The sequence below is a fragment of the Notolepis coatsorum genome (genome assembly GCF_963971535.1).
Source record: "Notolepis coatsorum genome assembly, contig: SCAFFOLD_405, whole genome shotgun sequence".
NCBI classification, from domain to species: Eukaryota; Metazoa; Chordata; class Actinopteri; order Aulopiformes; family Paralepididae; genus Notolepis; species Notolepis coatsorum.
Genome location: NW_028172412.1, coordinates 165,807 through 182,247, shown reverse-complemented (window position 1 = coordinate 182,247; position 16,441 = coordinate 165,807). Strand labels below are relative to the sequence as shown.

The following is a 16,441-nucleotide window of genomic DNA, read 5'->3' as shown; positions in this document are numbered from 1 at the left end:
CTGTGGTGTGTGCACAATGTCCTGTTCTGCTGAGAAAGTAGCCAAAGTCAGCATATACAAACTGAGGACCATTATCCGTTACTATGGCTTCAGGATTGCCATGTCTGCTGAAGACAGTGGAGAGGAAAGGACGTAACATCCTTTGCAATGACAAACCAAAAGGCTCAAAAGGCCCAACGTCAATGGCCAGCTTTTTCCATGTCCTATCTCGGAATGCCACTGGTTGAAGTGGAGCAGGGCGAGGCATCACATGACTGGATTGTAGAGTGGACACAATGCCATCCATCTTTGGCCACCAGTAGTATGGTCTCTGGCGTTGCTTTGTGCGCACCACCTCTTGGTGCGTTTCATGTGTCAAGGGCTAGAGTGCAAGAGTAGCATGTAAGCAGACCGGCACAACCAGACGAGTTTCCAGAAGCATCGGCAAGTCTTTCACCGACAGCTCAGAGCGTATATGGAGCAACATCTGGACGTAGCGATTTCATGTTTCTTCAGCCTCGAGCAAATCTGTTCCCGGACTGCAGAACTCTCCCGGCAAGAAGCACCGGCAGCCTCAAAGTCAGCACTGGGTGAAGCACCAAGAGAAGCAGTGACATGTGCAACCAGTTCTGGCTCAGCATCCAGTGGATGGTTTGCAGGTACAGGTGAGAGGCAGTCTGCAGTGGAAGGTAGAGAGAGATGTGAGAGGCGGTCTGCAGTGGAAGGTTGGCAGGTAGAGGGAGATGTGAGAGGCAGTCTGCAGTGGAAGGTTGGCAGGTACAGTCGAGGGAGATGTGAGAGGCGGTCTGCAGTGGAAGGTTGGCAGGTACAGGTAGAGGAAGATGCGAGAGGCGGTCTGCAGTGGAAGGTTGGCAGGTAGAGGTAGATGTGAGAGGCGGTCTGCAGTGGAAGGTAGGCAGGTAGAGGGAGATGTGAGAGGCGGTCTGCAGTGGAAGGTTGGCAGGTACAGGTACAGTAGAGGGAGATGTGAGAGGCGGTCTGCAGTGGAAGGTTGGCAGGTAGAGGGAGATGTGAGAGGTGGTCTGCAGTGGAAGGTTGGCAGGTAGAGGGAGATGTGAGAGGCGGTCTGCAGTGGAAGGTTGGCAGGTAGAGGGAGATGTGAGAGGCGGTCTGCAGTGGAAGGTTGGCAGGTACAGTAGAGGGAGATGTGAGAGGCGGTCTGCAGTGGAGTTCTCAGATCCAGGATGGTAGACCACGTCATCATCATATGTCAAGAGTCTGGCAGCTCAGCCGATACCTGGTAAGAAGTGTTGTTTAAGAGGGCCCGATGATCAACACATAAAATAAATCTACGGGCCAAACGCCCAGACACATCCCAGCACTTCTTTTTCTACAGTGGAGTATTTGCGTTCCACTGTGTGAGGGGGAAGCTGGGCAGTTACAGCGTTTAAGCCGTAATCTGAGGTGTCGGTGGGACACGACTGCTGGCAGGGATGGGTCAAAGAAGGCATCGCACTGGATGGTCGGGGAGCAGCAGAGAGCGATACGCTCTGGCAAGATGTCCCTTCTTGTGGCAGGTTTTGCAGGTTGCTTTAGCAGGAGGGCATGAGGGTGCATTCGCTATAGATGACTGTCGGATCCACATCTGAAACGCGTATGAGAGGACTTTGCGGTTGTAACGGTATGTGTAAAGTCTTATTCTGGTACTGTGGTCGACGTAATTTCTTTTGCACCGCTTGTAAGCTGGGCTTTTCCTCCCAACCATGCATTTAGCCTGTTCAGCTGCAGACTCCATCTGTGTGGCAACTGTGATAGCTTTGTCTAGGGTGAGGTTAGGCTCTAGTAGCAGCCTTTCTCTAATGCGTGCATTTGAGACATACTCAATAAGCTGCTCACGCAGCATCTGTTCACTTTTATCACCAAAATCACACGATGAAGCGAGCTCTCGTAATGCAGCCACGTACTGTTTAATGTGTGCCTTGGACACCAATCTGAACGCGTGGCGTTCCACTAGCACATTCGCCTTAGGAGTGACATGTGCTTGTCGTGCAGCAACAGCAAACTCATAATCATTGCCTGTATTCCTTGTTGCATTTATGACAGAGATAGTTGTCAAACATCTGCATCCAGGATAGCAGGTTTCCCAGAAATTGGGGCAGGACTGGACACATTTACAGCCATCTTTATAAGAAAAGAAAAGTATAGCAGTTGGGTTACCTCATTTGCAAATGTATAGAGGTGGATGGCATATAAAACACACAGGAGATCATGGATGACTTCTAGCCTACAGTTTAATGAACATCTCAGCTGCCAGGGTTCTCACTCACACCAAGCCCTGGCAGCACATCACCCGCACTGGCTCCCAGTCAAGTTCTGCATCACTTTCAAACTCCTGCTCCTCACCTACAAGTCCCTCCATGCCCTCGCCCCCCCGATCAGTGGCGGCCGGCCGATAGTGGGCGCTAGAGCGCCGCCCTCCCTGGTTAAAAGAAGAAGAAGAAATAATTATTGCTTTATGGCTAGCTGGATGCAGTCTGGACAGTGGACATATACATCAACAGTCTGGGACAGTGGATATACACTTTATCAAGCCCTCCTGGACCGTGTTTTTCAACTAAACAAAGTGAGTTGCGGTCTCTCTCTCTCTCTCTCTCTCTCTCTCTCTCTCTCTCTCTCTCTCTCGCTCTCTCTCTTCTCTCTCTCTCTCTCTCTCTCTCTCTCTCTCTCTCTCTCTCTCTCTCTCTCTCTCTCGCTCTCTCAACACAGCGATGCTGTGTTGTTGTTGAACTATAACTAATTAATTTCGCCGCGGGTGGGGTATAATAACTCGGACAATGAATGGTAACTTGTTTAAAATGACAAGATATACATATGTGTTCATTATTGGATTGATCAGAGAGAGAGTGGAGTTTCTTTTGGATTTAAAAGAAGTGGATTATGGCTTGTTCAATATCTCGCCCAGTCTATGTTTGAATGAATGAAAACTTTATTTAACAGATTGCAGAATGGGTACAATACAGTACGGCTCAATACATACAATTGTTAAGGGGATGCAGACCAGAGAAAGACGTTTGTCTTGTTTACATCAGGGTCCCCCATTTTCAATTCATATCGATAGTTTAATAGCTAGCCTTGGCTCGTTTAACAATATGCAAAATATGTGTACAGCCCTGTACTCATACTGAAGTTATTCTTGGTATATACTACACATACTACTAGGTCTGATTGTGTAACGAATCGATTCCACGTCGCGCTGTGTGTGAGTGAGAGAGAGAGAGAGAAAGAGAGAGAAGGAGAGATAGAGGGGGATACTAATTAATTCCGCCCCCCCGAGGAGGAATTCACCAGCCGCCACTGCCCCCGATACCTGTCTGATCTCCTCCACCAGCACACTCCATCCTGGAACCTACGATCCTCTGATCTAGGTCTCCTCTCCATCCCTCGCACCAGGTTACGGACTTTCGGGGACAGAGCCTACAGCGTGGCATCCCCTACCCTCTGGAACTCTCTCCCCCCCCGAAATCCGCAACGCCCAGCCCTGGACACCTTCAAAACTGCTCTTAAAACACACCTCTTCGCCAAGGCTTTTCCCCATCAGTTAGTTTAGTCCATTATCCCTTACCTGCCCTCATCCCCCTTTTTTCCCTACTTCCCTAGCCCTATTTTTTGTCTTGATTGTGAAGCGACCTTGGGTTCTATGAAAGGCGCTATAGAAATTTGATCTATTATTATTATTATCTTCCAGCATGGATGGCTTCCACGTGATTACATATGCACGCCGCATTTCTCGGAGATGCTCTCTGATTGGCCGACGCCTGTTTCTACACTGGTTAAGTTTAGGCACTCTTCGAAGTTGGTTAAGGTTAGAGTTTGTCTTAGAGCGTGACGGCAAGTTCGTTCGACGGTTAAGCTTAGGCACTCTTTCGAAGTTGGTTAAGGTTAGAGTTTGTCTTAGAGCATGGCGATAGAACGCCAGCTAGTTTGCAGGCTGTTTGACGAGGAAATGGGCAAAGACACAGCTCGTCACGGATTGGGCAAACGTGTCAGTGGCCAATCAGAGAGCGTCAGTCAGTGCCAATCAGAGAGCGTCTCCGAGAAATGCGGCGTGCATATGTAATCACGCATGGCTTCCAGTCTCACTTCCTGTTCCCTGGATGTCACCCCATTTCTACAACAGGTAACAACAATACACAAAAGTTAGAGTGACATCTAGTGGTGCAAAAAAAAATACAACTAAATAATAATACAAGCATTCAAGGACACAGCACTCTTCCTCTATAGCAACGACTGCACCACCAAGGACCCCTCTGGAACGGTCTGGGGTGACAGTGGCTCAGGAGGTAGAGCAGTCGTCTGGTAGTCAGAAGGTTCCCGGTTCGATTCCCGCTCCTCCCGGACAGCATGTCGACGTGTCCTTGAGCAAGACACTTAAACCCCTAAAGTTGGCACCTTGCATGGTTGCCTCCGCCATCGGTGTGTGAATGGGTGAATGCGAGGAACAACATTTTTTAAGATTCTCAAGTTTGCAGATGACACTACGCTGATTGGACTCATCCACAACAGTGACGAGTCTGTGTGCAAACTGGAGGTGGAACCGCTGGTGTTCTGGTGCAACAACAACAGGGGTGTAAAAAGTGCCCAGAAATTATACTTAAGTGAAAGTATGGGTACCGTCTCAAAATCTTACTCAAGTAAAAGTCAGAGTATCTGGCTAAAAACACACTTGAGTAAAAGTCAAAAAGTTTTAAATGTACTTAATCGTCACCAACGCAAGAGACACCGGGTTCGACTCCGGCTGTCGGCGTTGCCTCCGGCTTGGGCCGGCCGTCATACTAACTCAATTGGCAGAGTCAGCGGGTGGGAAGTCGAAGGGTGGTAATCTGGTCATTGTGAACAGCGACTCCTACAGGTCGGTTGGGGCGCCTGCACAGCAAAGTCAGGAAAAATGGCGGGGGCAGTGTGAGCCTCCCACACGTTACACCTCGCCAAATGAGAGTCCGCGCTGGCATGTGAAAAGATGTGACAGGCTGCCTCCACATGTATCGGAGGGGTCATGTGATACAAGGCTTCTATCCTCCCTACAACCGGCCAGTGGGGGGCATATGCGAGCAACGATCAGGACCGGGGAGGGAGAATTGGCACGAGAGGTAAATTGGGATGGGGAGAAAAATCACAGAAAAAGGAGGAGACCATTTTTTACTAAAAAGTACTAAAAAGTTAAAGTAAAAACTTTTTTTCTGACTGTCTATTCTTCTGATAGCAGGTGTTTAATCAAAGATCCCCGCTTTCTAGTCTTGCACAACGACCAATCAGCATGGGTATGGGCGGGTTCATTTTCCATTGATGGGGATTTGATTGGCAGTTTTTAAATAAAGCGCGGCCGCAGGATTAATAACGTTAACGTTAGTTCGGCCAGAGAAACAAATATACTAATTCAAATTGTTGGACCTGCGAGATTTGTACTTTGTACTTTGTAGGTCTGCACGTTAAAAGTAAGGAGTAAAAAGTATGTTTTTTTTCTCTGAAATGTAATTGAGTAAAAGTACAAGTATACAAACCTAATAATACTAGAGTAAAGTACAAATCCCCAAAAACAGTACTTAAGTATTGTAACAAAGTATAATTACTCAAGTACTTTACACAGAACTCAGAAGACAGTGGAGATGATTGTGGTCTTCCAAGAAGACAAACATCAGCTCCACTGCAAGAAAGGGCTCAGCAGACTATGTACTTCCCGCAACAGCTGAAGAAATCCAACCTTCCTCGGGTTCCTCATGCCACACAGCCAACATTGAGTCCATCCTCGCCTCAATTACCGTCTGGTTCGGGTACGTTCATCATTATCCTTTTTTCTTAAAGGAAAACTCCAACATTTGGGGAAATTAGCTTATTTGGCATCTACCCTGGAGTTAGACACGAAGATACATACCTTTTTTCTTCTCTGTGCATGCAGTAGGAGTAGGAAGACGCGCACCGTTAGCCTAGCTTAGCGTCAGTCACTGGAAGTAGATTCCTCCATTAGCCTAGTTCCCAACGTCTTCCTACTCCTACTGCACGCACAGAGAAGAAAAAGGTATGCATCTTCTTGTCTAACTCCAGGGTTCCCAAGTTGTTGGAGTGTTAAGATGCATACCTTTTTCTTCTCTGTGCATGCAGTAGGAGTAGGAAGACGTGCACCGTTAGCCTAGCTTAGCGTCAGTCACTGGAAGTAGGTTCCTCCATTAGCCTAGTACCCAACGTCTTCCTACTCCTACTGCACGCACAGAGAACAAAAAGGTATGCATCTTCTCGTCTAACTCCAGGGTTCCCAAGTTGTTGGAGTGTTAAGATGCATACCTTTTTCTTCTCTGTGCATGCAGTAGGAGTAGGAAGACGTGCACCGTTAGCCTAGCTTAGCGTCAGTCACTGGAAGTAGGTTCCTCCATTAGCCTAGTGCCCAACGTCTTCCTACTCCTACTGCATGCACAGAGAAGAAAAAAGTATGCATCTTCTCGTCTAACTCCAGGGTAGACGGCAAATAAGCTAATTTCCCAAAATGTTGGAGTTTTCCTTTAACACTGTTCTCTAGAGATGTGTTGTTTTTTTTGTCTTCCTTGTGTGAGCAAGCGTCGAGCCAAATTCCTTCGTGAGCAAAAACCGATTCAAATTATTTTGTTCCAGACATTGAACAAATTTGCTCAATTCCCCTGCTCATCAAATCCTTTCACCTGTTTGTCTACTGGCCGCTTCTGCCCCGAGGCTGCGCCCACAACTCTACAACGTATCACTGAGCAGCGGGCACAGGGTGACAGTACAGCCTGGTGAAATCTTCCTGGACACTTTACAATGATTACACGTCTCACAATCATTTTTACACGTATTACTGTACATTTTACTGGATATATTTTTGGCTGTATCGTTTATATTTAAGATTTTAGAATGTATATACATACCAGAATGTATATCCCGGACGCCTGAATACTTTGGGCAGCCGAAGAGTGTTTCCACGTCTCTGATTGGCCAGGTAATTTCTGGTCATGTGACATGTACGCCCAATCGTGGGACCGCATGTTTCTACACTGGTTAAGCTTAGGCGCTCGTTCGAAGTTGGTTAAGGTTAGAGTTTGTCTTAGAGCAGGGCGATAGAACGCCAGGTAGTTTGCAGGCTGTTAGACCCGGAAATAGGCGCAGAACTTGCTGTCCCACGATTGGCACACATGTCACATGACCTGGCCAATCAGAGCACAAAACTCGAATGCGGAAGCACTCTTCGGCTGCCCAAAGTATTCACGCATCCCGGACCGTATTTTATTTTATTCTTTATTCTATTTTATTCTTATTTTAGTCCTATTGACTACCTAAATGTTTATTGTTCAATGTGAGCGATCCGTAGCGCCGAATTTCCCTCGGGATTAATAAAGAATTTCTATTCTATTCTATCTCAGTTTACAGGCCAAGATATCCACGTCGACGCTCGCGGATTCGGACGCCTGACTTCTTGTGCAGAGAAAGCATGGGGCATCTTTTCACGGAAATAACGGACAAATATCCACCCACCGTCCTCCCTGAGCCAAGAAGACACACATCTGCGATCAGAAATAATAACATACCGCACCTCTCGATTCATCGCAGGGTATAATGTTCTTACAGGTGTTGCGTCACAGTGGCTGTCGTGTCGACGGATCTAAAAGTCGATCTTTGTGTCTTATCCTCAAATAACTGCCACTGTAGATGAATCTGTTTGGGAGATTACTCTTATTACTGTAATGATTGTATAATCCTCAAATAAATGTCATATTGCCTCTTTTCACACACCCCCCCCCCCCCCACCGTATATCTTATAACCCCCTTCCTTTGCTTCAGGTTCTTTACTCATCTGAGAATGTTCTAGGGCCGCGCGAGGTGTCTCTGTGACGTCGCCACGGTAACCGCGGTTGCCATGCCTTCAGAGACGGATGCTAATAATGAGAGAGGGCTTTGGAATACATCGCTCTTGTTCTCCCCTCCGAGAGAGAGAGAGGAGATGCGGATATTGTCCCCCGTTGTAAACGATTGTCAGATAATCACTGACGACTTCTCCTCATATGACTGGATTTTCACAGCTCAGCGCCGGGGGGGGATTTGATTTAACCGCATTTTAAGCTGGGGGGGGATTTGATTGAACTAATAACACTTTTTACTCGAAAAACAGGGCACAACAAAAGCACAGCTTGTGTAATGAAGGACAACACGACCAATACGACTGGTTTCATCCATATAGTGAAGGCAGGTGGCGACGTGGTTCCACATCCATAGCCATCTTGCTGTTATTTTATCTCTTTTTATTTAATTATATGCTATTTTATATTATATATATTGGATGATATTTCACAATTTTTTTGCTGTAAAAGGTACAGAATGATGTGACAATAAAAGGAATCTGAATAGCCCAGGCAGGTGACATGGTTTCATCCATAGCCAAGGTACAAATGACCAAGCAACATTAAAAGAAATGTTCATGGCTAGATAGAGTGTTTATCATTTTAGAGGGACATTAGCTTTAAAGCAACCTACGGTACGTACAACTCTTAAAAGTATGCCGTGCATTGCAGTTTGTGGGGTATCACTCTGGAATGGTATGGATGAGAGTATAAAATTAAGCAAAAATAATATCAATCAATTTAAAGGTATAGCTATAAACAAGCACGTATGGACACATTATAAGAGAGAGGAGCTTGAGCAGTAATGTGACTGCCTATTATTTTTTCTCATTTGGATATTTGGATATATAAAAAAGCTGTACTTTTATTATATTTTTTATTATTTGTTATATTATTTTTATTTTTATAAATTATCAAATAAATGATATAAATTAGAATGTCAAATATTGCAAGGGGAAGGGGCAGGGCTTGATACGTTGTTTTACTTCCCCCTGTTCCTTCTCGAACACTTATTGTATTGGACATAGTGTTTGACTATTTACCTTTTTGTTTTTTAAACTTGTTTTATGTTTCGAGACAAATACAAATCAAATCAAATCAAATCAAAATCAAAGGCAGGTGACAACATGGCTGCCATCGAGTGTAAGAAAAAGGGACAACGGTGTTGAAAGTTTAGTGCACAACATCCACAAGGGACAATGTTTATTTCAGCCGGTCAAATACATCCATTCATGTGACTTCAGAGATTGCAAGAAAGCCAGCATGAAAACACAGGAACCTTTTTATGCAGTCCATAAAAAAAAACATCACCCCTTACTATAAATAAATTAAGACGGACATCTCGGAAAAACTAGTTCCTAATGCTTTTTTCTTTTTCTTTAATAACCCAACACGAATGCAAAAATATACAGATATGAGGATTTCTCTTTAATTTTGGCTGACTATAGGTGTGCAGCACATGGTATCATCATGATATTGTGGGCTGATGTGATCATTACTGTACACCCAGAACATGACACAACACCTGCGGTTGACGACAACAGGAAACTGGGAGACAGTTAACCCCACGCAAAATAAATAGGATGACAAAATGGGTTATTTAATATTTCCTACAGAGAATATCCTACTCCTGAGGACACAGAGTAAGACAGCTGAATTCTGCACCTTAAAACTCCACCCTCCGACTTAAGACAATAACATTAGTGCACTTGTTTGTGTGGAGTGTGTGGCTCTAAAGCCACTCTGTATGCTAAAAATACAATGAGTGAGGATATGTAGTGTGATATGTTCTACCGAGAACGAAACGGTTTTGAATCTTTACCAGCCTTAAACGCCTTAAAGGAGTTATCTTTAATACTTGTCCTATCCTTAGAAGGAAATAAAAAAGGCAGTTTTTCTATAATTAGCGATACAAGCTGCCTGGCAATTAATGCACCGAATATTAAATGAGCTTTTATTCCATAATTGCTGTGTGTGCAAAACATCAATACTGCACAGTTCAAATACCTTGTGCAACATGTTTGCAAGTTTAAAAATGAGCCAAATAAAATAAGAAGAAAAGTTCTCAAAACTACTGGTAGGACTTTCGTATGGGGGCCGTTATTGTTCCCATTTTATTTAGAAATGTGTGTGGAGAGCTGTGTAACGCATTTACTGATCTGTGTACGGATCTACAGATCTATGTGTATGGATTTACAGATCTATGCATATGGATTTTACAGCTCTGTGTCTGATTTTACAGATCTGTGTATGGATTTACAGATCTATGCGTATGGATTTACAGATCTATGCGTATGGATTTACAGCTCTGTGTCTGATTTTACAGATCTGTGTATGGATTTACAGATCTATGCGTATGGATTTACAGCTCTGTGTCTGATTTTACAGATCTGTGTATGGATTTACAGATCTATGCGTATGGATTTACAGCTCTGTGTATGCTTTTACAGATCTGTGTATGATTTTACAGATCTGTGTATGGATTGAGATACAGTTACACAGCATTCCACACACATCTCCACACAACACTGGAACAATAATGGCCGCCATATCTCCTCCATCTGTATGGTAAAAAGTCAAGTGGAAAATATGAAACGCGTTCAAAGTGCATGTGAGGTGCATGTGGTTAAAAAGAAGAAAATAAACTGCTGACATCTGAGAACATACGCTTCCAATACTACTTGTGAATGTTTGTAAGAGACAAAAAGAAACAAACACAAAAAAGATTCCTGATAACAAAAAAAGATAACAAAAAAACATCAACATAACCACACACCGCAAAGCACGGTCAGATTTGACTGCACTCGAAGTCCATGACGCAAAAAGTGCAGACTGTTTTTAGCCAAAACTGTACCCTCTGACCCTCGGGCCTCCCGACCTCTGACCCCTTGACAATGTCATGCTGAACTATAAGAAAGAGGCACAAACTGGACACAAAAAGCTTCAGTCCAAGAACACACACAGGAGGTACAAACGACTTCATGCCAACAAGATACATCTTCATTGACTCAAAAGTACAAGACAAAATCGGCATCGACATTCAATGTAAAATAGTCATCTTTAAAACACAGAGAATTAAAAAAATATTTCAATATAAAGCTGGGAGGGAGGAGAAGAGATATCGTCTCTCGGCTCCGCCGTTCTCCTCCGACCGACGTTTGGAATTTGTTATCGTTTTCTTTTCAAATTGACCCCGTCGTCTCAAGCCCCGCCCTCGTTCCTTCATCCTCCGAATGCGACTCTTTGTGTCCGAGGCAGACGACAGTTGTGATAGGAGGATCGAGAAAAGAGGGCGGGACTTGATGTAGGTCAATTACCGGGCGTCTTCATATCCCCCCCCCCCACGTCCCTCTTTCCTCTTCTCTTTGCACGAAGCAGGGGGGGTGGTGGGGGTGGCAGGATTTTAAACTTTGGATCATCATATGAAATATATTTATTTTATATATAACATATTTCAGCCGGAAAAACCACACAGGAACCTAATCAGAGCAGCTCAAATTACATAGTTTCAAAGCAGGACAGTTCAGATGCAAACAGCACAAGAGACCACAAAGAAACAAGACCTTTTTATCTCTTTAAAAACCATACATTCACTTAAAGTGGGGGGAGGACACCCGTCAGAATCCATGCTCTGACCGAACACAAAGACAAAGTTCCTCTGTAGAAAAAATGAGTAGCTGTTGCGCTTTTCAACAACGTGTGTCGTTTGAAACGTTTACTCGTTATCTGTAACTAAATAATAAAAAAAAAAATCCAATCCAATGCCTTTTCTTCCCCTCCAAGCCACAGTTGAATCAACCTTTGTTTGATTCAAGTTACCGGGGGGTTTGGAGAAGAAGCAGTGGTCGGATTCTCTCATTGCATTGAAGTGTATCATCGTTGTAACAGTCGACGCCATTGGGGGCGAGTCTTCGTGGAGTTGAGCCAGCAACTCAACAACAGTCTCGTCTACATTCTACACAGAGAGAGGTCTGCGGCGAAGCCCACAGAATCCACGTGTTAATAATAACATGCCAGGCCGGCGGCGTTCAGTATATTATCAAAGTGATTGAGACGACAGGACTGTGACACGGCGGGTGATCGAGGCAGCAGCTGAAACTCGGAGGAAAAAGGACAGAGCTCCATAAAGTAACCGCGTCACCGGCCGCAACGTCCAGTCCTCTCCTGAGGCCTTCTTAGACCTTCATCGAATCATCATCAAGTAAAATGTAGAATTGTGCAATTGTCCAATCGCAACGTCAGTCAGTGATCCACTGTGTCGAACCGTTGCTATTACTGAGCTTTTTGTTAGAAGCGGTTGTCTGATAGAAAGTCTTGGTTTCCACTCTAAACCACCGTCCAACCACTAGAGGGTGGTACTGAGTATCTCCGACACCTGTGCGTCGGTTTGGTCGTCCGAGTCCACGTCCTCGGCGGCGGCGGCGGCTCCTCCTTCCGGCTCCTCCCCCTCTTCCCCTTCCCCTCCGGACTCCGCCTCCGCCACCACCACCACCGACACGCCCGCGGCTCTCAGCCTCTCTATGATCCCTCCTCCTCCTCCTCCTCTCCCCTCCTCGTCATCCTCGTCCTCGTCCTCCTCCTCCTCCTCCCCCGGGTCCTCCATCCTCCACGCTCGGCTCTGGTCGTGGCTGGGCGACGCCTTCTTGCAGGGCTCCACGAAGATCCTGCGCACGTGGGGCCTGGGCTCCCGGTGTCGGCCCCCCTTCCGGCTCTCCAGAACGCACGACGCCTGGCTGACGTAGGTGGCGCCACCCTGCTGGGGGGAGGAGGTCAGGTGGTCCCCGGGCGGGGGCGGGGGCAGCAGGTCCGGGTCCCTCTGCCTCATGGTGTAGACCCCTTCGGACAGGGAGCCCGTCGTGTGGCTCTCGCCGGCGTGGCCCCTGAGCCAGCGCTGGGGCCCGCTGAAGTACTGGCCCCCCCCGCCCCCGCCGTGGCTCCGGGAGAGCAGCTTGCGCTTGGCGACAGGGGGGTTGGCCAGGGCCCTCAGCGGGGTGCCGGGGGGCTTGGAGAGGAGGGAGAGCCCCTCCAGGGTCCAGGTGGTGTCCGACAGCCCCCCGCCGCCGGGCGAGAGGGGCAGGCAGAGCGGCGGGAGGGAGAAGGGCACGTCGTCGGAGTATCTGGGCGAGAGGGGGAGGGAGGGAGAGAGCGAGGGAGAGCGCGGGAAGCCGGAGGAGGTGGAGAAAGGGAAGTCCGGGGACAGAGACGGGGAGTGAGGGAGGCGGGAGGGAGAAAGGGGCATGTCTTTGGAGAGGTACGATGGGGAGTGGGGGAGGAGGGAGGGAGAAAGGGGCATGTCTTTGGAGAGATACGGTGGAGAGTGGGGGTCCTTGTCCGTCGGGGAGGGCGAGAAGGGCAGGTCTTCGGCAGGGCAGACACTGTACCTGAGGGGGGGGGGGGGGAAAGAGTTCAAGTTCAAGTTTTGTTTCATAAAGTACATGTACATTACAGTGAAATGCTCTGCCCCAGTCAACCACGGTGTCCCCCAGGGCTCTGTGCTGGGTCCCCTACTATTCACCATCTACATGCTCCCCCTCGGTCAGATTATACGTCACCACGGACTCAACTTTCACTGTTATGCTGATGACACTCAGCTCTATATCAGCACCTCACCATCCTCCCAGCTCCCCCCACAGTCTGTAGTCAACTGCCTCCATGCTATAAAAACCTGGATGGCAACCAAATTACTTAAACTCAACAGCAAAAAGACAGAGCTCATGGTTGTGGCCCCCAAGGCACTGCTCGGGAAGGTTGGAGATCTCCTCCTCCACGTTGACGGCTGTTCCATCTCCCCGTCTCTCGAAGTCCGTAACCTGGGCACCCTTGACTCCACACTTTCATTTCACTCCCACATCAAATCTGTCACCAAGTCTGCCTTCTACCACCTCAGGAACATCTCCCGTCTCCGACCCTCACTCTCAGACTCTGTGGCTGAGACCCTGATCCACTCATTCGTCACCTCCCGGTTGGACTACTGTAATGGAGTCCTGTTCGGGGTACCCAGCAAAGCCCTGGACAGGCTCCAGTATGTCCAGAACTCAGCTGCCAGGGTTCTCACTCACACCAAGCCCTGGCAGCACATCACCCCCACCCTCATCCATCTCCACTGGCTTCCAGTCAGGTTCCGCATCACCTTCAAACTCCTGCTCCTCACCTACAAATCCCTCCATGCCCTCGCCCCCCGGTACCTGTCTGATCTCCTCCACCAGTACACTCCATCCCGGAACCTACGATCCTCTGATCTAGGTCTCCTCTCCATCCCTCGCACCAGGTTACGGACTTTTGGGGACAGAGCCTTCAGCGTGGCGTCCCCTACCCTCTGGAACCCCCTTCCCCCCCGAAATCCGCAACGCCCCAACCCTGGACACCTTCAAATCCGCTCTAAAAACACACCTCTTCACCAAGGCTTTCCCCATCAGTTAGTTTTAGATTAAATTAGGTCCATTATCCCCTACTTTCCCTCATCCCCTCTCCCCCCCCCCTATTTTCCTTGCCCTATTTTTTGTCCTGATTGTAAAGCGACCTTGGGTTCTATGAAAGGCGCTATATAAATTTGATCTATTATTATTATTATTATTATTATTATTGTACAGTGAAAAGCCCCCTGAGAATGTGCTTCATGCCGTAAACAAGTAAAAATAATAACTATACACGATATACAATATACAAACTAAAGTACAAAATGCAAACAATGATGTACAAAAATGCTAACATAAAAAAAATTGGTATGTACTATGTATGTAGTGCAAATCTTTTTTTGATCCACTTTTTCTCCCATTTTCTATTTTTCTTCCCCATCCCAATTTTCATATCGTCCAATTCAACCCTCCCCTGTCTTCGAACGTTGTTTCTTGCCTCCCACAAGCCGGCTGCAATGTGGACTAAGTCATACAAAGCACGAGTCCCCTCCGGTACTCGAGGTAACAGCAGTCGCATCTTTTCACCTGCGCGGCTCGATCTTTCAGCGTCGAGGGTCTGGGCTTTGGAGGGGCCCCCGCCCCCGTCGCTTCTTGATTCTACTGCGCAGGCGCACCAACCGACCTGTAGGAGTCACTGTCCACAACGCCCGATCCCCACCCTTCAGTTTCCCTCCCCGTAATACGGCCAATGTGTATTACTGTGGACGACTACAGCTAAACTGAAAGCAATGTGGAGAGCGGGGCTTGAACAGGAGGTTCGAGTCTAGTCTCCAGCATTCTTTGCGAGCGCCTTGCCCACTGCGCCACGTAGCCGCCCTGTATGTAGTGCAAATCTTTTTGTAATAAATAGACCAAATATAGACCTATTCGATTTACAAGTGTTTGAAGCTTGAAAGGTGACGAGCAACGTCGACGTCCTTTGAAGAGTGAAGGGAAGTGGGAGAAGAAGAGAGAGAGAGAGAGAGAGAGAGAGAGAGAGAGAGATACGGAGAGGGGGAGCAGAGAGGAAGAGGAGAGGAAGTGAAGGAGTAGAGCAGCTTTATACACAGCAGCAGCTTCATTAGATGAAGGTTGGTGGCCTCGTCTTCAGAAAGATGCCTTGATGTCAGCCGCTCCTCTCAGATTTAAATTCGCGACCTTAAAACACATGAATTCTAAGCCGGCGTGGCCAAAGGAAGGAAAGAGCTCCTGACATTTTAAGAGGCTGATGCTTTTTGGCAGGCAGGCGTTAGCGCTTTTTGGCTCCTGTGACTTAAAATACAAAACTCTATCAAAATGTGTCATTCTTATGTGCTTCTTCTCTACTGTGTGTGTATGTATGTGTGTGTGTTTGGACACTGGTGTGTGTGCGTGTGTGTGTGTGTGTGTGTGTGTGTGTGTGTGTGTGTGTGTGTGTGTGTGTGTGTGTGTGTGTGTGTGTGTGTGTGTGTGTGTGTGTGTGTGGGGGGTGTGTGTGTGTGTGTGTGTGTGTGTTTGGACACTGGTGTGTGTGTGTGTGTGTGTGTGTGTGTGTGTGTGTGTGTGTGTGTGTGTGTGTGTGTGTGTGTGTGTGTGTGTGTGTGTGTGTGTGTGTGTGTGTGTGTTTGGACACTGGTGTGTGTGTGTGTGTGTGTGTGTGTGTGTGTGTGTGTGTGTGTGTGTGTGTGTGTGTGTGTGTGTGTGTGTGTTTGGACACTGGTGTGTGTGTGTGTGTGTGTGTGTGTGTGTGGGGGGGGGGGTAGTTCTGATGCTCCTGCAATAAATATGGAGCCTCCACCCCAATATTTCAGTTGTCTGTAGCTTAAAGGGGAACAATGGCCATTTAAAAATAAAATAAAATAATTATTATTTATTAGGTACTAAAGCATGTTTTATATATCTCCCTCTCTCCTTCTCCTTTCCTCTCTGTCTCCTTCGCTCTCTCTATATATATATATCTCTCTCTCTATATCCCCTCTCTCTCCTTCCCTCTCACTCTATCTCTCCATCTCTCTCTCTCCTTCTCTCTCTCCTTCCCTCCTCTCTCTCCCTCTCCTTCTCTTTCCCTCTCTTTCCCTATCTCTCTCTATCTCTCCCCCCCTCTCTCTCCTTCTCTCTATGTCTCCTTGAAACACAAAAAAGCCTACGCTGTACTCATGCCAGCACATTCACAGAGAAGAACACACTTCAACACGGCATCACCATCGCCAGGCCGCTCAGTGAGGAGCA

The 16,441-nt window shown here is 47.1% G+C and overlaps 1 pseudogene across 1 annotated transcript in view; it reads right to left on the bottom strand.

Annotated features, from left to right (window-relative positions):
• Positions 1-9,016: 9,016 nt before the first annotated feature.
• The window catches only part of LOC311248058 (ankyrin repeat and fibronectin type-III domain-containing protein 1-like), a 12,454-nt pseudogene continuing 5,029 nt past the window's right edge, over positions 9,017-16,441 (bottom strand). The window contains exons 3-4 of the transcript XR_014621023.1: positions 12,397-13,219; positions 9,017-12,312 (exon numbers count right to left, since the gene is read on the bottom strand). The product of XR_014621023.1 is annotated as an ankyrin repeat and fibronectin type-III domain-containing protein 1-like (transcript). The remainder of the gene's footprint in view (positions 12,313-12,396; positions 13,220-16,441) is intronic.